Below are 22,597 nucleotides of genomic sequence, written 5' to 3'. Positions count from 1 at the left end.
GTGAATAGTGCCGCAATAAACATACGTGTGCATGTGTCTTTATAGCAGCATGATTTATAGTCTTTTGGGTATGTACCCAGTAATGGGATGGCTGGGTCAAATGGTATTTCTAGTTCTAGATCCCTGAGGAATCACCACACTGACTTCCGCAATGGTTGAACTAGCTTACAGTCCCACCAACAGTGTATAAGTGTTCCTATTTCTCCACATCCTCTCCAGCACCTGTTGTTTCCTGACTTTTTAATGATCGCCATTCTAAATGGTGTGAGATGGTATCTCACTGTGGTTTTGATTTGCATTTCTCTGATGGCCAGTGATGATGAGCATTTTTTCATGTGTTTTTTGGCTGCATAAAATGTCTTCTTTTGAGAAGTGTCTGTTCATATCCTTCGCCCACTTTTTGATGGGGTTGTTTGTTTTTTTCTTGTAAATTTGTTTGAGTTCATTGTAGATTCTGGATATTAGCCCTTTGTCAGATGAGTTTTTTTTTAATCTGAGAGGATTTGCTAGTCTCTTAATACCACCATGGCTAACAGTTCAAATCATTTATTATTTATATAATAAGTCATAACATTGTATTTTAGGGCTACTGGAAGAGTTCAATGCAAAATGCTCTTTTGGATATGTAAGGCCTCAATCACAGAGCCACAGGCAGTTGCTTATCCTTCCACTAACACTCTCTTTATTTTTCTTTATTTGTAGTAATTTTCTTTATTTGTATACATGGCTGTCTTGGCTGGTTCACCATGGTTCTTTACGATGCTAGGAATAGACATAAGGCACAAAATGTGGTTTCTAGCTTCATCCCTGTTCTATGAAGCAAAGCTTCAGCCAATCAGGTTGACTACTGCATTTTAGTTGATTATTGTTATGTAGGGCATGTGGGAGATCTTTAGTGGGAGAGATAAATAGTGGGCAGGAAACCAGAAAACCAAGGATTATAATAACCTTACTAAAGAGTAGAAACCCACTAAGAGAAAAATAAATAAAATGTGCTAGTTAGCAAACTCCACCTGCAGCCTCTTCCCCAAACCACATTTTCCTCACTGATTAAAACCATCTCACTTATGAGCTAGACATTACGCAGATGTGCAGCTTTTGGCTCAATTAATCAAAATCCAGTAGCATGGGTTTGCCTGGATTCATTTTGATTGCAAAAATCCCTTCAATCAGTGACTTGTAAAAGAAATGTTCAGATTTTCAAGACTAAGTTTTGTTTTTCACAAAATGTTTTTCATTTCATTGATTGGTACTTGTGCACACCGCATCTTGTTCTCTGGCTAGAAGTCCAGGTGTATGGGAAGAAGAGCACTTTATTGAGTCACTCTTTTCCAGAGCAGTGACTATTTTATATGAATAAAATGAAGTTTAATAAATTGCCAGGCTTATGAATAGAAACTTATAAAGCATAGAAGAGGAAATTGATTCCAGGCAACCTAAAAATATACCAAAGAAAGAAAGAAACTGCAAAATTGTACAAGCTTGGCTGTTCCCACTTTTACTGTTCTTTTTAGCAAACTCGACAGGCAGTTTGCTTGCCAGTAAGCTTTGTAACTGGGGCGGACTCAATCTCAGGAGTGAGGGTGGGGGCTCAGGGTCATTCACTCGCCAACTGACATCGTATCAAAGTATTTGACAGGCACAATTTACTGTGAGAGGTTAATGTTATCTTCCTTTAAAACGAATAGTTTAATAAACCAAGCATCAAAACTGACTTAAAGAAGTCTCAAATTCCCCAGTCTCAGACTCCTAATTCTTTGGCTAGAAAGAAAAGGAATTTTTGGGCTGTCCCTTAAAATTCTACAGATTAGAAAATACAGTATTGTAAAAATGAAGTTCTCAATAAAAAATGTCTTGCCTGAATTTTATTGCAATCTTTAACAGAACCGCTGGTGATTAGCGTTCTTTTCTGTAAAGGGAGGACTACAGGGCTGTCTATTATATAATAGTGGATAGGTTTCATTTCATGGTACTCCACAAACTTTTAATGAAAGAATAATGATAATAGTTGATAGTGGCACTAACATAGCTGTGCAAAACAGTGTAAAAGGATCAAAGGACTTGTTGAATGGAAACTTTATTTCCACCCCTGTTATTATGTGGGGTCTTTCCTTTCTTTCTTGGCCAACCTTTTTGAAAGGCTAGTCTGTGTGTGTTATCTTTCCTTTCTCCCCTCTCAGGCCGTAACAAGAGCCCTAGGGTCCATCTACCTTCTGTGATCTCAACCTTGGAATAATGTACGGATTTGGCTCTCACTTTCTATCTAATTTATTAAGAAGCCATATCCTCTTTTCAGTCTTGCCGCATAGAATGGTTTCTAATGTTCTTTTGTGCTCACCTACCTTTTAATTATCAGCACATTCCTAGAGTTGGCTTTGATTGTTTCTGGTCTGGCAGATCATAAAGGTCCTGTCCAGATCACTGGTTCATATAGGTCTAGATCTGTGTATTTTTACTATTACTTTCTTCATGCCTCACTCCTAACCCCTGCATTTTTTTTTCCCAATCAGGTAGGCTATGCCATCATTTCAAAAAAATCGGGTGAAAGATAAGACTAAGTTACATCTCTGAGGTTAATGAATTTTTCCCTATCCAATTTTTCTACAAAGAGGGATTGAGGTTTTTGGCAATAAACATGCAGTTGGGGCAGGCACCATTGCTTTTCTGTAAGGCTTTGCTCTTTGAAGACTCACTGTCTTCCACTCTGCAAATGTCCATTGACCTAAGTGGCCATTTCCTCGGATAATTGCAGGAATGTCTTTCAGAAGATACTGCCTGGCAAAAGTTTTGCTTGTCATTGAGTAGGTATTTGTCTGATGGTGAAAACATAAAGCCACTGTCTCCTAAACTTTACTGGGCAAGCTGGTCACAATGGAACTACTACTGATCCCCTCTTGAAATTGGTCAGTTAGCCGGGCACGGTGGCTCACACCTGTAATCTCAGCACTTTGGGAGGCTGAGGTGGGCAGATCTCCTGAGCTCAGGAGTTCAAGACCAGCCTGGGCAATACGGTGAAACCTCATCTCCACTAAAATACAAAAACAAAAAAATTGGCCAGGCCTGGTGGCGTGCATCTGTAATCCCAGCTACTCAGGAGGCTGAGGCAGGAGAATCGCTTGAGCCCTGGAGATGGAGGTTGCAGTGAGCTGAGATTGTGCCACTGCATTTCAGCTGGGGCTACAAAGTGAGATTCCGTCTCAAAAAAAAAAAAGAAAAAAAAAAAGAAAAAGAAAAAAAAGAAATCGGTCAGTTAAAGTTTTTGATTCATCTCCCAGTGCCAAAACCCTGGCAGAATGGCTGGGCCTGCTGAGGTTGAGCCCCTGTTATGCACATTGTAACATGTGGATAAAAGCTCCAAGGTTAGTTTGCACTGGGCCAGGTGCCTCCACGTGATGGTTGAGTTGAACTTTCAGCATAGCTTTTTTCTGCCTTCTTAGGAATAAAGCTATAGTTTCAGGGTGGGGGCTGAGCCAAGTATCAGAGTGGAGTGAAGCAGGAGGACAAAGTGCGGCAGCACAGAGGCTGCAGGTTGGGAACAGTAATCTCTCATTGGCTCACTCCATCAATCAGCCCTTCAGACAGAAATGGCTCAGAGCTCCAGACAGCACAAGGAGATTTTTCTTTGGAAGATTCTCAGAAGTATGCAGTCGGAGGCCTTTTCTGTTAGGACATTTGGCTTATGCAGCTGGCATTGCTGACAGCATGGCAGCCTATTTAGCAAGGCTTGGTATTGAACACCTGTGTACATGAATAACAACGGCTGAAATAACCTTGTTGCTACTCTTACTGTGGTAACTGATACTCTTACAATTGTTTTTCTCGTTCTCTCAAAGGCTTTTTGTACGTGGCGGAGGAGGGACAGATTGTATCTTCTGATTTGACTAGGGGCAATAGTGCCCAATCAGCAGGCTAAGTGGGAAGGATCCCACCCTAATCTCCCGCCCTAGACAGCACATGCTCTGAGAAACCACTTTTATCTGTTCATGGTCTAAAAACTTACCCTAGCAGACAAAATTTCAGGCCAGAAAGTTTAAACTCTGATTTCCAGGGCCTTTTCTCTTAGGGAGAAAATATTTTGCAAGTGTTCCTTAGTTCAGGAAAGCTCTCATATTAATGGGGCAGACATACTCATATAGTCACTTTATATAAAATTAAATACATATAAAATAATCAAAGTATAGTGCCCTTCTGTGATTTGCCTCTCCCACCCAACATTGTGTTTTAAACATTCATACATGTGGCCGGACACGGTGGCTCACGCCTGTAATCCCAGCACTTTGGGAGGCTGAGGTGGGTGGATCACGAGGTCAGGAGATCGAGACCATCCTGGCTAACACAGTGAAACCCCGTCTCTACTAAAAATACAAAAAATTAGCCAGGTGTGGTGGTGGGCGCCTGTAGTCCCAGTTACTTGGGAGGCTGAGGCAGGAGAATGGCGTGAACCCTGGAGGTGGAGCTTGCAGTGAGCCGAGATTGCACCACTGCACTCCAGCCTGGGTGACAGAGGGAGACTCTGTCTCAAAACAAAAACAAAAACAAAAACAAAAACAAATAAACAAAATTCATACATGTTAATATAGCTGTGGTTTATTCATTTTCATGGCAGTATAGGATTTCATGATGTGACTATTGCGATTTCATGATATGACAATTTTTATTTTTCCTTTTTACAATCAATGGACATCTAGGTTGTTTTGCCATAATTACAGATAATGCTGCTATGAATCATCTTGTACTTATATAGTGATATGTATGTAAGAATTCTCTAGTGCATATGCATAGAAGTAGAATTGTTGAGTTTTGGGGCTGTGTATATTAAACTTTAATAGACGATGCCAAATTATTTTCTAAAGTGATAGTACATAAAATACATAAGGTAACATACATTCCCATTAGCAGTACGCAAGAGTTCCTGTCACTACTCATACTAGCCAACACTTGGCATTGTGTAACTTTTAAATTTTCAACTTGCTGAAAATGATTTTGATGTATATTCCCATGATTGCTAAAATGTTTGAGCACATTTTTGAAAAGTTTATCAGCAATTTGTATTTCGTCTTCTGTGAAATGCCCAAATCATTCACCTTTTTAATTGATTATTAAACATTCTTTACATATGCTGGATACTAATCCTTTGCCAATTATATTTCCTGGAAATATCTACTGTTTACTTCTCTTTCCCGTTTTGTGTAAGTCTTTTGAGGAAAGAAAACGTGCTCATTTTTAATGTAGTTGAATTTATTAATAATTCTCTGTATGGTTTTCATTTTCTGTAATTTTAAGAGAAATTAATCCATGTCCTGAGTTCGCTTCCTATATTTTCACTTAGTGGTTTTAACATTTTGCTTTTCATATTTTATTTCTTCATTCATCTGAAATTACTTTTATTTTGTATTATGAGGCAGGAGTCCCTTTTTTTTTTTTTTTTTTTGGAGATGGTCTGGCTCTGTTGCCCAGGCTGGAGTACAGTGGTGCCATCTCAGCTCCCTGCAACCTCCACCTCCCAGGTTCAAGTGATTCTTGTGCCTCAGCCTCCTGAGTAGCTGAGACTACAGGTGCGTGCCATTATGCCTGGCTAATTTTCATATTTTTGGTAGAGACAGAGTTTTGCCATGTTGGCCAAGCTGGTCTCAAATTCCTGAGCTCAAGTGGTCCGCCCTCCTCGGCTTCCCAAAGTGTTGGAATTACAGGCGTGAGCCCCTGTGCCTGGCCCATTTTGATTTTTCCTTTTTCTTTTTCTTCTTCTTTTTTTTTTTTTTTGAGACGGAGTTTTACTCAGTCAGCAGGCTAGAGTGCAGTGGCACAATCTCAGCTCACTGAAACCTCCGCCTTCTGGGTTCAAGTGATTTCCCTGCCTCAGTCTCCCTAGTAGCTCGGACTACAGGCACAGGCCACCATGCCTGGCTGTTTTTTGTATTTTAGTAGAGACGGGGTTTCACCTTGCTGGCCAGGATGGTCTCGATCTCCTGACCTCGTGATCTGTCTGCCTCGGCCCCCCAAAGTGCTGGGCTTACAGGTGTGAGCCACTGCTCCCAGCCTTCAGTTTTTTTTTTTTTTAATGTAACTGATTATAAACCTACAAACAAACGGTATTGTTTCTTTCTTCCTAATCCCTATGTCTCTTGCTCTTAAGGATTTTTTAAACAACCTCAATCATTGAACAGGACCTTTGCTGTGGAATTAAAAGAAAATCACTCACAGTTGTTGAATTTTATCACAAGTTTTTCTGCATCTATTGAGATGTGCCTCCATTAATTTGTTAATGTGGCATATTAAATAGTAATATATATTCAAATGTATTAACCTGATACTGGCCTTTGGCTCTTATTGTACATTGCAGTATTCAGTTTATCAATATTTATTTATAATTTCTGTGTTCATGTTCATAAGAAACATGTCCTGTAATTTTTATTTCTTAGAATTCCTTTGCTGTTTATATATCAGTGTTATACTAGCATGATAAATTAGTTGTGCAGTATTCACTCTCTTACCTATAAAGAGTTTGTTAAAGATTATAGAATTCACTTGTAAAACCAAATGAGACTGATGTTTTTTTAGAAATATTTGAATGTAGTGATTAATGTTCTTGTGATTATGGAACATTTAGGCTTTCTATTCCCCTTTTTAATTGAGATATATTTTATATACCATTAAATTCACCTATTTAAAGTGTACAATTCAGTGTTGTCCAACCATTCCCCCATCTAATTCCAGAAGATTTTCGTCACGCCCTGCAAAAAAACCACATTTCTATTAGCAGTCACTCCCCATGTCTCTTTCTCTCTAGCCCATTGCAGCCACTTATCTACCTTCTGTGTCTTGGATTTTCCTATTCTGGACAATTCATATAAATAGAATCATATAACGTTTGATATTTTGTGTCTGGTTTCTTTCACTTAGCATGATGGTTTCCTGGTTTATCCATGTAGCATTTATCAGTACTTCCTTCCTTTCTAAGGCTAAGTAATATTTTGTTGCATGGCTATACTATGTTTGATTCATTCACTCATCACAGATGCTTGGTTTTTTCTATTTTTGGCTGTTATGAATAATGCACTTTAATGTACAAATTTTTCTGAAATGTATGTGTTCAAATCTCTTGGGCATATATCTAGGAATGGGATTGCTGGCTCATGTGGTGCCTCTGTGTTTAGCTTTTTGAGGAACTGTGTTTCAAACTGTTTTCCAAAACGGCTGCACCAGGTGACACTCCCAGCATTAATATTTGATGGTTCCAATGTGTTCACATCCTTCTCAACACTTGTTAGTGTCTATCTTTTTGGTCTTAGCCATCCTACTGAGTATAAAGTGGTATCTATTTCATTTTGACTCAGCTTTTGTAATATGTATTTTTCCAGAACTTTGTCCAATTCAACCAAGTTTTCAAATTTTTAAGCATAAAGTTATTAGTAATATCTTTTCTTCAGCAAATATATTAATGCCCCTTTTTATTTCTTTTTAAAATTTGTGCTTTCCTCTTAAATTTTTGATCATCAATGTTAGGTATTTATCAATTTGTTATTATTTTCAAAGAAAATTTTTTTTAATCTTTTGTATTGTGTCTTTCCATTTTACTTACTTCTGTTTTCATAATTATAATCTCATTTTTTTTCTATTTTCTTTGGGCTTATTATTTTCTATTTTAACTTCCTAATTTGATACCAAACTCACTAACTTTGAGTCTTTCTTCTTTTTCCAATATATTATTTTTAAACTTATTATTTTCTTCTAAACACTGTTTTAGCTATACCTCATAAGTAATAATATATCATGTTTTTATTTTATTTCACCCAAATTATTTTTCAATTTACATTATGCTCTATACTTCGATTCATGATTTCTGTTTATTTGTGTTAAGAATTATGCCTTTTAACTGACCAACGCTTATTAAGTTATATATTTTTTAATTAATTTATAACTTCAGAATGTTGTAGTCAAAGAAATGTATCTGTGTGAAACCAACTCTGAAATATATTGAGACTTGGTTTAGGGTCCAGAATTTGGTCTGTTGTCATAAATGATCTATGCATTACTCTAGAATAACATGTATTATGGAGTAGAGTGCAATGTTCCCCATATGTCCATTGTTAGATCAAGCTTAAAAAATGCATTTTTCAAATATCCTATATACTTCCTCATTTTTGTCTACTTAATCTATTATTTACTGAGAGCTGTGTTAAAATCTGTCAATTTCTCCTTATATTTCTGAAAATCTTTGTCTTTTATATTTTGTTGGTATATTATTAAATGCCTGTAAGTTTAGAACTGTTGTATTTTCCTGATTTATGTATTTTTAATTGTAATTACCTTCTATCACTGACAATGTGCTGTACTTTTTTTTTAATGTTTTTTTCTTGAGACAGGGTCTCACTCTGTCACCCAGGCTGTAGTGCAGTAGTCCAGTCACAGTTCACTGCATCCTCAACCTCCCAAGCTTAAGTGATCCTCCCACCTCAGCTTCCAGAGTAGCCAGGACTACAGGCATGCATCAGCATGCCTGGCTAATTTTAAACATTTTTTTTTTTTTTTGTAGAGATGAGGTCTTATTGTGTTGTCCAGGCTGCTATCAAGCTTCTGGGCTCAAGCTTCTGGGCTCAAGCAATCTTCCTGCCACAGTCCCGCAAAGTATTGGGATTACAGGCATGAGCCACCGTGACTAGCTGTGTTGTACTTGACAGCTTCTATTTATTCCCGATACTTGAATAATTGTACCAGCTATCTTTTTTAATCATATTTTTACCTTTTAATCTTTTTGAATCCTTAGGTTTTAGGAGTATTATTATTGTTATTGTAGATGTAGAAAGAGTCTAATTGCTCTCATGTTTTAATTGTGATTATAGTTCCTTTACAATCATTATTTTCAATATATTTATATCTATCTCTACCATATAATTTATGTTTTATATTTGCCCACTCTTTTGGGCTCTTGTTTTCTGCTCTTCTTGTCATCCCTTTGATTGATTAATATATCCCTCATTCCATTTTTCTTGCTGCTAGTTTGGAAGTTATACACTCTATTCGTATTCTTTTAGAGATTGTCTTAGAAATCTTAATGTGCATATTTAACCTAAGGTCTAAATCAGAATATTTGCCCACCTCCCAAATAATTCCCACATCATAACTCCTTTTAATTCTGATCATTCTGTCCAGATTAATGTGCTATTATTTTTGGAGGAATTTATATCTATCTTAAATTCTAACTCCCCCCAAATTAGACTTTTAAAAATTGTTTTAATACCATTACTCTTTGCTTAGATTTACCTACACAGTAATCTTCTCTCATCCCTGCACTCACTGAATTCCTTCCTGCATCTTCTACCTTTTTTATAGAATTATTCTACTTGGAGTTCAACATATTTTATGTTTCTTTAGTAAAGGTCTGTTAATATTAAATTTTCTGTTCTGTTTTATGAAAATATATTTCACTCTTGTAACTAAAACATACTATTTTCTGGATACACACTTCTAGGCTGATAGTTTTTTTAAATCTCTCCACACTTTGAAGATACTATGCTGACATCATCTAACTTCCATTTCTGTTCTTGAGAGCCTAGCTGTTAGTAACAAAACTCATTTCTTTGTAAAAATCTGGCTTCGTCCTTCTCTGCACCCTACAACTCCCTATATTCCTCTATTTATCTTTGGTTTTTTGGTGTCCTGCAGCTTCTTGCTGCTGTGTCTACTTAAGGATTAACTTCCGTTTATTCTTGTTAAGATTAATTAGGCTTCTTGAGTATGAAGATAGACATCTTTAATCAACTCTAAAAAATTCTTAGCTATTACCTCTTCAAATATAGCCTATCTCTAATTTCCTTTATTTTTCTGGAAGTACAATTAAATATATGTTAACCCTTTTTTACCCTATCATCTGTGTATTTTGACATTAAAAATATTTTATATGTCTTTATCTCTTTGTGATGCATTTCTTCAGATTTCTTTTCCACTTCACCTATTACTTCTTTGGCTATATCTAATCTGCTGTTTAATCTACACATACAAATTTTATTTTAGTTTTTCAATGTTTTGCTTTCAGAAATTGTACTTGTTCCTACTCTACCTGATTGCCTCTTATTCTTGCACCATGCTTTCATTTCTTTATGTAAAATACTTATTTTATATTTGAATCTAATAGATCCAGTATCTGCTGACTTTGCCAATCTTTTGCTGAGGTCTTCTGCCTCTCACTCATGGTGGTCTGTTCCCTTATGTGTTTAGAGGATTTTGATTGGGAAGGAGCTCATCTTCTTTGGGACTTTATGCACGGGCATTATTTGAGGCATGGATTTAATGTGCATTTTTCAGAGAGTTTTTGTTTGCTTCTGAAGGGCGTTTGGGGATAAAAATCAAACCATGGTACATTCAATTACGTTTTTAGCTTGAAGATTCTAAGGTCACACAAGTAATGTGAATTTAAGACACATGTCCATGTCAGAGTGAGCGGGTAGTTAGAAATTCTCACAAAAGACATTTTAATCTTATTTACTTCTCTACTCAGAGTCTAGGCTGAATCATGCAAGGTCCCTATGCAAGACTGTTTCCTTCATTTCCCACCCCTCACCCCCGTCCTAGTTTTCCCACACTTTGAGGTTCTGGCTTTATGTGGGTATTTCAGATTGGTCTCCTGCACTCCTTGGGCTCATTAAAACTCAGTTTCTCTGTCAATAGAAATGAGCAGATGCTCTCCAAGTGAAAGCTAGCGTCATACTTGTTGCTCCAGATAGTGCTTTCCTGTTGTTTATAGCTCTCTTGTCCTTATATTCCTGCCAACTCAGCTATGTCTCAATATTTTAAGATATATTTTATATAACATTTTATGAGTTTTCGTACCAGAGGGTTTTCTTTCTTTATATAATAAGCCATATTGTCAGGCATAGAAGATCACCAATTTCTTCTTTAAATTGACTTAGGCAGGCTCATTTCTTGGCATCTTCTTTTATAAGTCTCTCTCTCTCTTTTTTTTTTTTTTCCGAGATGGAGTCTTGCTCTGTCACCCAGGCTGGAGTGCAGTGGCACATCTCGGCTTACTGCTACCTCCACCTCTCAGGTTGAAGCAATTCTCCTGCCTCAGCCTCCCGAGTAGCTGGGATTACAGGTGCTCACCACCGTGCCCGGCTCATTTTTGTATTTTTTTTTTTTAATAGAGATGGGGTTTCACCATGTTGGCCAGGCTGGTTTCGAACTCCTGACCTTGTGATCCGCCCGCCTTGGCCTCCCAAAGTGCTGGGATTACAGGCATGAGCTACTGCAATCCTCTCTTTGTGTTTTATCTCTTATTTCCATATTTTCGTAATCTTCAGGCCAGGAAGAAGCCTATTGTGAGTCATTATCCCTGAGCATGCAAGGCTATTTCAGTGCATTTCTCTAGGTGTTCCACTTTGAATTGAATTGGGACTTAGTTAACTTTTTTTTTATCTGGTAATGTGCCCCTAGAGCCCTGCTCATTGAGTCATTCTCAAGCCACCCTCTCTTGCTCTTATGGGGACACTGGCTGTTACATCTTCTTTCATGATTGCTTCCAGAACCTTTTCAGTTTTAATCTATTCATCTTGTTTCTGCCTGTTCCTACTTTCTTTCTTCTTCTTCTTCTTCTTTTTTTTTTGTTTGTTTGTTTGGAGGACCTGCACAGGCCCTAACTCCCTTGAAGGGGTGCAGCTGGGGTCTCACCCAATTCCCTAGTTTCTTTAAAAGATGGCCATGATTATTTACACTGCTGCTTTTTCTGCTTTTTGCAGCTCACTCAATGTTTCCTTTTAGAAATTTCTTATTCCTGTTGTTCACATATCTAAATCACCATTGCCAGTCTGTGAGCCACATGCAAAATAAGAACAGTCTGATTTCAGAGCCCATATCTATACCAGTATGCAACACTTCCTCCCAATAAATAAAACTATGTATGTAGAGTAACTAGCATTGTGCAACTTACACAGTGAGCACTCAATGAGTGTTTGCTGCATCTCCTTATATCATTCACATTCTCAGATCCATATGATTTTTGGGGAACTGGTGGGGTTTTTAACCACATGACTCTAACACTGACCATGTAGGTAGCTAGGAACATAATTAGAATGAAGGAAGCCTTGGACTCATGGTATAAACCCTTGAGAGTAGGTCAGAATCCCTAGACTCTCAGCTGTATCTCTACTTAACCCTGATTCAAAAATCACATGTAAACTTCTAAATCTGATTTGGGGTAGAAACCTCCTCCCTTAATATTGAAAATTGAGGCCAGGCACAGTGGCTCACGCCTGCAATCCCAGCATTTTGAGGCCAGGGAAGGTAGATCACTTGAGGTCAGGAGTTCGAGATCAGCCTTGCCAACATGGTGAAAAATAAAAATAAATTAAAAAGAATAAAATAAAAAAGATATAAAAGAAAATTGAATAAGCAGTTTGCTAAAGTCATCTCTTGATTCAGTTTGGATATGAAATTATTAATACTTTCATGCACAACTTATTTCCTTAACAAAAACATTTAAAAATTAGTTTACTATGAAGAACACATATTCAATCTCTGTGTTGAATTCTGAATAGGAACAGCAAATCCCGTACCTTTTATAACATAGATTTCCTTGTTTAGAAAACTCGATAGGGCAGAACTAACAATGGAAGTAACAAAACATGCTGTGCATATACATGTGTGTCTGAGAGCCCCCTCAGAATGTACAGACTTTGGGCTCAGGGAACCAGCTACCGGGCCCTCTGTGATATTTGGATCAATCAACTCTTGAAGCTCAAAAGATCGATAATGATAATCAAGTCCAACACCTTGGCTTTGAGAAGGGGAAGTGGAGGCTCCAAGAAGAGAAGTGATCTGCATGGTGGTAGCCCCTGAATCCTGTGCCTGGTGCCAGTGAGGCTCTCCTTTCACAGAGACATGACACCGAGCTATTTCTGATGACATGTACTTCACAATAAATTGTCAGTCTGTGAGGTTGGAGGCCAAAAGACCATAGGAAGAAAAGTCCTCTTTGAGTTATAAGAAAAAGCATGGCCCAAGAAAGTCAAAATGTTTTTCCGAAGTGATGGAAAAAGACTTCTGAGGTCAAACCTGAACACATCTTAGGAATTTTCCAGGATAAACTTCAACTTCTGTGCAACACCATTCTAATTTGGTTGAGGTAAATATAGGCATCTCATCAGGAACTTGTCAAATACATTTATTTTTAAATTCCTCTTTCCTTAAAAGCACATCTGCAGACTATTCCTAGCAGAGACATAACATCAGTGACTCAATTCTTAATTGACTGTGGTAATGAAGGACTCTCAAGGGTTAAATTTTGGTTGGCTAAATATTGTCATTGAAAAGAGAATCACTGGAAAGCACCTAGGCATTTGTGGGAATCGAGAGCCTGTTAATTAGTCTTAATAAGAAAAATGTTCCTCATTGAATATATTATATGGTTCAATTTGAAACCCAATCATAAGATGGCTTGTACATTAAAGATTAACATTGAGAGAGAATAGAATTCCATACTCAGGAAAAATGGTGTGCTTAATAAATATGTAGCATTTGAAAAAAAAATATGCTGTATTGAAAGGTGATTTGCAACAGGGCAGCTTGTTTGGGGCAGCTCACTGTGCAGAAAATGTTGCAGGGAATGTGTCTTTCCGTCTTCAGATGGAACACTAGCAGTCCTTTGAAGATCCTGTGGAGGGTTTCAGGGCAGCTAACTTATATCTGAGTATATCTTTTGATTAGATTGAAAAGTTACTATAATCCTAACACCTTGAGAAGCCCAGGAAGGAGGATTGCTTGAGCCCAGGAGTTCGAGACCAGCCTGGGCAACATGGCAAGACCTTAACACAATAAAAATTTTAAAAAAAATTAGGTGTGGTGGCATATCCTGGGGTCCCAGCTATTCAGGAGGGTGAGGCAGGGGCATTGCTTGAGCCCGGGAGGCTGAGGCTGAGGTTAGCTGTGTTCATGCCACTGCACTCTTTCTTGAGAGAAAGAGCGAGATCACATCTCAAAATAAAAAAAAAAGAAAAAAAAAAAAAGAGGTTGCCTATTAGGTCTAGCTATAGGCAAAGCTATAAAAAGGGCTATAAAAAGCTATAAAAAGGGTGAAACTGGCCTTGAAGTTCCTTTCCTACCACTGCAGTCATATGCTGGACCCTTTATGCTGATCTTTGTGAGTACCCTTAGGGTACTCACAGGGTCTGAGAGATGCCCTAAACTTCAAACTTGTCTCCTTTCTGCCCCTCATGGATGTTTTCCTTCATTGTACTCAATTCTAAGGGAGGAGACTCCTCCTTTGGTCTAGGGCACAATGGGTAATAATGAGCAACGATTCAAACTAATCCTAGTAAATGTATCAGCAAGCTAATATATTAGCCCTATAAGCGAACTGAATGTTTTAACCTGGACAAAATACATGCAGCTTTGGAAAGCCCTGAGCAGCTGACACAAAAGTTGGATTCATGCACAGTCTGGTAGACAAGTGGGGGCATGTCTTGACCAGCCAAGACCTCTGTTTCCATTGTGTGTGTGTGAGTGGCCCTGTTTCCAAAAGCATGAACATTTCTTAGACTTTCAGAAGTGACTGCAGGCGTGTTTGTGTGTGTGTAGTGAACTCCACACCCAAGCATTGCTGATTTTTGTGGAGTAAGGAGTTGTATGATGGGCTGCAGGGTGAACCCCACGTAGCACAGCAGGGAAGGGAGAGCTGGCCATGTGTGCCCCTGTGTAGCCTTTGAAGACAGACAAGGACAGCTCTGGGGCAATCAGCAGGCACACTGTAACCGTGTGAAGGAGCTCGGAAGTAAATTGTTCATTCACTAAACAAATAAAAAAGCAGCAAAGTCGAAACACCGTGGTATTAATCTTCACCACACTGAGTGGGTGGAAATTCCATTACCATTAACAGATTTACTCACAGAAGTCCAACATATCCACAAGAGGCTCTGTTTGCAAACATTGTATGATGAATAATAATGATAAAACTAAAATCTCAGGACTGTTTATTCTGCGCATGTTAATGAGGTGTAGCTTTTGTCTCCGTATCACCAATCCCATGATGGACTCTCATTTTCAATCTGGCTTGTATTCTGTGATTGGATTTCATCCAATTAACTAATATCTAAACACTCTTGATTGCCATTTGTGCGTATATATACACACACACACACACAAACACACACACATATAATTGGTATCAAGTAAGAACAATCAAGATGAAGGTTTTCAAATTCATATTAAATTTTTACATAAAATATTTTCAATGTTGAATTTAATTCTTTTTGGTAAGACTAATTCAAATCTATGAAAAAGTTTAAACTACAAAGGCTCCCTTTGTAGCTGATTCAATTAGGTTACAAGTTTTAGAGAATAGAGAGAAAATATGCTGTAGATTTACACTCTGGGTCATTGTTAATTTTCTCTAATGTATATATAGGTGGTCGTATTCCACATTTTACATATATACTTATTTTTTAGTAAGTAAACTTTTAAAAATAAAGAGTGAAACACCTTATCTTGAACTTGATTTTTCTCTGGTGATAGCTAATTTATTTATTTATTTTTTGAGACAGGGTCTTGCTCTGTTGCCCAGGCTGGAGTGCAGTGGTGTGATCATGGCTCACTGCAACCTCAATCTCCTCGGCTATGAAGCAATCCTTCCACCTCAGCCTCCTGAGTAGCTCGGACTACAAGCGTGTGTGCCACGCCCAGCTAATGCTTTTTATTTTAATTTTTTGTAGAGATGGGATTTCCCTATGTTGTCCAGCCTGGTCTCAAACTCCTAGGCTCAAGTAATCCTCCCACTTCAGCTTCCCTAAGTGCTGGTATTACAGGCAAAGAACTAGATTCTTGCTCTGCAACCCTTCCTCCTAATCCTCATTTAATACACACTTGCTGTGTCTATTGTACATAACAAGACAATCAGCTCCCTTCTTTCCTCTTCGATCTTTTTGGTTATACTTGTCTTTCCAAAGGTTTCATTTGTTTAAGGAATGTTTTTCCCTTTGAAGAGGCGACAATGCCTTTTTGTCTCGGGTGAAATAGACTCATAGAAAGTGAAACTTCTCTTTGTGTGCAAATGACCATTGGTAGACCCATAAAAAGAAAACTGCACTTAAATCAGTAATCTTGAAAATGAGAGTATAAAAAAGTAAATAGAGCCCAAGTTAATGATTTGCTATTATTATCTCTTCCTATATTAACTATTGTTTGTTCACAATTATAATACAGAGAACTAAATCCTATGTGTAATGTCATCATTTAGAGACTTCTGTATAGGCTCACTATTACTTTATGCCATTAATGAAAACACATTCTCTCTTTGGTGTGTTATAGTTCCAAGGCACAGCTTGTTTGTTAACTAGTATTTAAGAAATTATAAACCAAATGCATTTAGATAGTTAGCTCTTTTCCTCTGTGATATATTTTGGTCTCAGTATTTTGAATGATAAGAAATAATTCTTGGGCTGGGAAAAAAAAACATTGTTACTGTGAAAAAAAGTGTCATATGAATTTTTAAAAAGTGAATTTGAATTTCAGGTTTAAATTTTAAAATATATAAAGTAAACTACACAAAAGTGATACTCCTTTACAAGCCAGTTTGCTACCTTGAAGGTTGGACACAGAGGGCAGGCCATGATAATGAGGGCAGGACATGAGTGAAGACCCTACCCTGCCTGCTACTTTACTCAGAAAGGCCTTTGGTGGCCACAGAAAGCCCCACATTGAAACGTGCATTCCATGATCTTCCTTTCCTTTGCTCTCCTCTAGTGTCAGAAGGAAAGGTAACATCAAGCAGGGAAAGAGCCTAGATTTTAGAGGGCCAAGCGTAGACTTTTGTTTTGGAAAAAGTTAATGAAAATAAGGTTCAGGAAGGCAGACAAGAAGGCTTCCTGGAAGAAATGGGAGCAATAGGAATATGATTAACATAACTCCTCTGGTAAATGGAATTTTCTGCAAACCTCAGATTTTTTGCTTCAAAACGTTTTCATATTTAATGTGTAGATATGTTCAACAATCCACCACTTACCTATGGTAAGGATCACTGCAATACCAATGAAGACCCCTTTGCTCTCACTATCTTTCTTTTTCTAATTGAAGACAGAGCCAAATTGGCGATGCAAAGATCATACAGGGAGCAGGCCGTTTACTGCAGCACAGGGGCACGAAAGGCCTGCACTGGCACAGTGTTTACTTTGTGCCAGGTGCCATTTAAAGAACTTGACAAATATTTAACCTTCAGAAAACCCCTAGGAGGTAGGTGCTACAATTGCTTTCATTTTTCAGCTGAGGAGACAAATGCAGAGAGGTTAAAATAGTTGCCCAAAGTCACATAGCTAGTAAACGGTGGCGCCAGGATTCCAACCCAGGTGGCCTGGCTTCTGAGTTCACTACACATTGCAACAATGAATAACCCTCCTCCTGCCCCAGCCACCCAGCACACACAGAAGCCAATGCTCAGATTGCAGTGAGCCTTCTCCTGGATAAAATTTACAATCATAGACATAAGGCATTTTAAATTATAGAAAGAGCTAAATGCTATATAACCCAGAGTATTATGTGAGCATGATTGGATTAACTATCGATGGATTTGCTTTTCCAGTCCACGAAGAATCAGATGCTAGAAAGAGCTAAATATTATAACCCACAATATTATGTGAGCAGGATTGGATTAATGATCAATGGGTTTGCTCTTCCAGTCCATGAAGAAAGAATCAGATGCTAGAATAGTTCAGTTGAGTAACCCCAACAAATGAGTCTTATCTGATAAGGGTGAATTTTTCTTGAATAGGCTGTTAGCTTCTTCAAGAAGACAGTTGAGAAAAAATACAGAAGGTAGTATCGGATGACAAAAATATACATAAAAAGTATTTATGCTAGGAACTGAAATGTCTGATTTCAGATGACTGCATGTAGTAATAGTAGTTAAATACCCTGAGAAATTGAGAAGATGTACACACTATGTATCTAATGTTTTTGATAAATGCTAACAAAGAATCAGCCTTGATAAGATAAACACGGATGTATACATTTGATGCTCAAAATACTAGGAACAACATGAGGAGTTTTCAAGCTAAAAATAATCTGCTTTCTGAAATCTCTTTTTTTTTTTTTTGGAAAAACTGAAGGTGAAGATAATTGATCTTTAGTTGCTAGTTACTGATATTATTAAATACTGGCATTTAAAAGCATTTTGAACTTTGATTCTGAATTCCCTTTAACATGAAATAAATTCACATTCAATGTATACATGGAGTTATACAGCCTAATGATGTTTTGGGAATTAAATAAATTATGTCTGTTAACATCACTAAAAAGCTTCTCTCTATACATAAAGCAAACAGAGGCACTTAGATGGTTTTTCCCTCTTCTGACATTTTGGTTTATCTCAGGGAAAAACTAAACTTCAATGTGAGCACGTTCTAATTACTTCTCCGACTGGAAGAAGGTCCAGCCACTTCGACTACATTTGACTTATTAGTTAATCAAACTCCTTTACAAATCTTTTTCTAAAGAAGCTTTTCATTTTGAGATAATTGTGAGTTCACATGCAGTTGTAAGAAATAATACGGAGAGATCCTGTATACCCTTTACTCAGTTTGCCTCCCTGCCCATGGTAACTGCTAGAGGCTGAACTGAACTGAATTGTGTCCGTTGCCCCACATTCATGTATTGAAATCCCAGTACCTCAGAATGTGACTCTATTTGAAGACTGAGGCTTTAAAGAGGTAATTAAGTTAAAATTAGATCACTAGGGTGAGTCCTAATCCTATACGACTGATACAGAATGAAGACATGTGAAGACACCAGAAGACAGGCAGCTACAAGCCAAGGAGAGAGGCCTCAGAAGAAACCAACCCTACCTACACCTTCATCTCAGACTTCCACACTCCAGAACGGTGAGATATAAATTTCTGTTGTTTGAGCCACCATCTACGATACTTTGCTAAGGCAGCCCTAGCACCAACATAGTGACCCCTTACAAAACTATAGTAGGAGAGCACAGCTGGAGTATTAATATTGATACAATCAGGAAGCAGAATATTTCCATCACCGTTTTCAGCCACAACACCTCCCTCCATCCTTACCCCATCTTTACCCTCTGGCAACCAAACGTCTGCTCAGTATTTGTATAATCTAGCATTCCAAGAATGTTATATAAATTGAATCATCAGTTTTTTTATTAATGCACTGGTTGAAGGAAATGTAGATTGTTTCCTGTTTGGGGTATTATGAATAAAGCTGCTATGAATATTGATGCACAGGTTTTTGTGTGGACATATTTTTAATTTCTCTAGCATAAGTGTCCAGGAGTGCAATGGCTTGGTCATATGCTATTTTAATGTTTCATTTTTAAAGAAATTGCCAAACTATTTTCCAGAGTGGCTATATCGTTTTTAATTCCCATCAACAATGTGTGTGGAGTGGTGCGGAATTCATTTTCTCCGCATTCTCACCAGCATTTGGTGTTATCTCTATTTTTTATTTTAACCATTATAATGGTAAGTAGTAATATTTCATTGTAGCTTTAATTTGCATTTCCCTAACAGCTAATGATTTTGGAGCATCTTTCTATATGCTTATTGCAATCTATATATCCTCTTCGGTGAAATGTCTCTTCTTATCATTTGCCCACGTCCCAACTAGATTATTTGGGTTTTTTTATTGTTGAGTTTTGAGAGCTCTTTATATTTTCTAGACACTAGTCATTTGTCAGATGTGTGGTTTGTAAATACATTCTCCCAGTCTGTAGTATAGCATGTTTCTCCCCTTAACAGTGTCCTCTGCAGAGCAAAAGCTTAAAAGTTTTGTAAAGCCCAATTTAGCAATTTTTGTTTTTCTTTCTTTCTTTCTTCTTCTTTTTTTCTTTTTTTTCAGAAAGACAGGGTCTTGGTCTGTCACCCAGTCTGGAATGCAGTGCTGTGCTCTGCTCACTGTAACCTTGAACTCTTGGGTTCAAGTGATCCTTCTACCTCAGTGACCCACTAGCTCAGCCTCCAGAGTAGCTGGTATGACAGGTGCATGTCACCATGCCTGGCTAATTTAAAACATTTTTTTTTCATACAGATGAGGTCTTGCTATATTGTCCAGGCTGATCTTGAACTGCTGACCTCAAGCAATTCTCCTGCCTTGGCTCCTAAAGTTCTGGGATTACAGGCATGAGCCACCGCACCCAACCTCAATATTTCTTTTCTTTTTTTTTTGTTATCAATCTTGCTTTTGCTATGAAGTTTAAAACTCTTTGCTCTAGATCCCCAAGGTTTTCATCAGTATTATCTTCTAAAGGTTTTGTAGTTTCATGTTGTACACTGAAGTCTGTTACCCATTTTGAATTAATTCTTGTATAAGAAGTGAGATTTAGGTTGAAGGTTTTTGTTTGTTATTGCCTATGAATGTCCAGTTGCTCCAGCACCATTTGTTGGAAAGACTATTTTTATTATATTAAATTGCCATCACATCTTCAACAAAACACCAGTTTGATATATTTGTGGGTATATTGTGTGTCCATATATCTGTGGGTATATTGTGTTAGTTCCATTGATCTATGTGTCTGTTTCTTCAGCAATACCACAGGGTCTTGATTACGTAGCTATATTGAAATTGATTCCTACTAGTTTGTTCTTTTCATCCAGAATTGTTTGAGCTATTCTAGTTTGCTTGCTTTTCCATGTAAATGTTAGAATAATTTTGTCTATATCTAGAAACACTATTGCTGAGATTTTGATAGGAATTGCATTAAACCCACATGCATTTGGGAAGAATTGACAACTTTGCTATGTTGAGTCTTAAAATTAACGAACATGGTATGTCTCCTTATTTACTTAGCTCCCTTTCACTTTCTTTCATCAGTGCTTTATAATTTTGGCATAGAAGTCCTGCACATGTTTTGCTGACTCTACACTGAAGTAGCAGGACTCTCTGGTTTCTACTGGATGGGCGCGGAAGTTCAGGCTCCCCATACAGTCTCATGTGACACAGGGAGGAGTTGAGAAAAGCAGACTCGCTGCCTAGCGGGGATGAAAGTCCAGACTTCTTCTCTAACACCACTCCAGTGCTGTTTAGGATGACTTGTTATAGCCTGACCAGGGTAGAAGTCAGCTCCTTGCTTAGCCTTGGCAGTGTGAATGAGGGTGGGAAGTGTTTTCTGTGGTGTTTGGCTGGAGTAGCGTGGCAACTGTCTAAAAGTCTGCTGTCTTACTGGGATGTCTCTCTACCTGGTCCTTTGGCTAGAGAGCGCAGGCTTTTTGGGGGCTTTTTTGATTGATGGGATTACCAGGTTGCCAGACGTCATCCCCAGATCTGAAATATATGAGGCAAAAAGAAAACTCAGGGAACTCTTTGCTGTGTTGTTCATTGGGTGCCAAAAGTCCCTGTCTGGTCTGGCTAATCTCTATACTGTTCAGAGTTTTCTTATGTTTGCTTTATGTATAATGTCCAGGGTTTTTAGTTTTACTTAGTGAAAAAAATAGGATATGTATGTATACTACATCTTCTTGGATGCAGAAGTCCTACAAATATTTTTAAAGCACATAAAGTTGTATAAATCACATCCAGTTCCCATAGACTGAAAAAAGTTATATAACATTCTATTTGTCTCAATACAATTTAACTAAATTTTAACTACACAAATGATAATCTGTACTTGGAGACTGCCTGTAGTAGCCTCATCGTGAGACCCTGAGTGTTGGTCTCGAAGAGCTCATCTGCAGATTAGGGTAATGATTATAAACTACAAGAGAGTGGTATCTGCCTCTTTTTCACCTTTACACACTGGGAAACATATTAAAGGATTAATAAACATTTGTTGGATAAATAAACAAACAATATACTTGGAATGATACAACCATTAAGTAGCTAGACACTGTTGGAAGTAAGACATCTGTTGAGGTACATTTGCTCTTGAAATAAAAGTCTATTATTTAGTTTGAAGAACAAGTCTTTCTAAAATTAAATATGGACAATTGCACAGAGCTTATTATTCAGAGTGTGTATTACAAATAGCTCTTTCTGTCATCTTAATTTTAGAGAAATGGTGAGAATTTGTTCCCCTTGTGTTATATATGTGCCTGTAAGCAAAATTTTAATTAATAACTGGTTCCAGGGTCAGGTGTGGTGGTTCATGCCTATAATCCCAGCACTTTGGGAGGTCGAGTCGGGGGATTGCTTGAGGCCAGGAGTTTGACACCAGCCTGGGCAACATAGTGAGACCCTGTCTCTATTAAAAAAATTTTTAAAAAATAATTAGTTTCAATTAATACCATAAAAATATATCAACTTTGACATATTCTCCCAGCTCTAAACATAGATACTTTAGAGTTAACACATCCTTTTATTTTTTAACTTTTCTGGGAATAATCATCTAATATACTTTTACTTTAAGAAAACTTATTCCAGTTATTGGACGTCTATTCTAGGTATGGAGCATCATTTATAAGTGTTTTTAGATAACCACTGAACATCAAATTCAATAATGCTGCTATTATCCAATACATGTTTATATAATGCAAAATGTAGTATTACAGTAATAATCTAGGAGATTGTTACTAGCAATTACCATATTTTATATGTGGCACTGACCTGATTCACTTTTATTACCTGGAAATTCTGGTAAATAATTTGCTGTGAATAGCAACTGTAG

The 22,597-nt window shown here is 37.6% G+C and overlaps 1 protein-coding gene across 2 annotated transcripts in view; it reads right to left on the bottom strand.

The window, feature by feature from the left end:
* Window positions 1–22,597, bottom strand: part of XKR4 (XK related 4) — a 417,353-nt gene that overhangs the window by 75,733 nt on the left and 319,023 nt on the right. The gene's annotated exons all lie outside the window — the stretch shown is intronic.

The sequence above is a fragment of the Nomascus leucogenys genome, chromosome 16 (assembly GCF_006542625.1).
Source record: "Nomascus leucogenys isolate Asia chromosome 16, Asia_NLE_v1, whole genome shotgun sequence".
Taxonomy (NCBI): domain Eukaryota; kingdom Metazoa; phylum Chordata; class Mammalia; order Primates; family Hylobatidae; genus Nomascus; species Nomascus leucogenys.
This window is presented reverse-complemented; position numbering and strand designations above follow the sequence as displayed.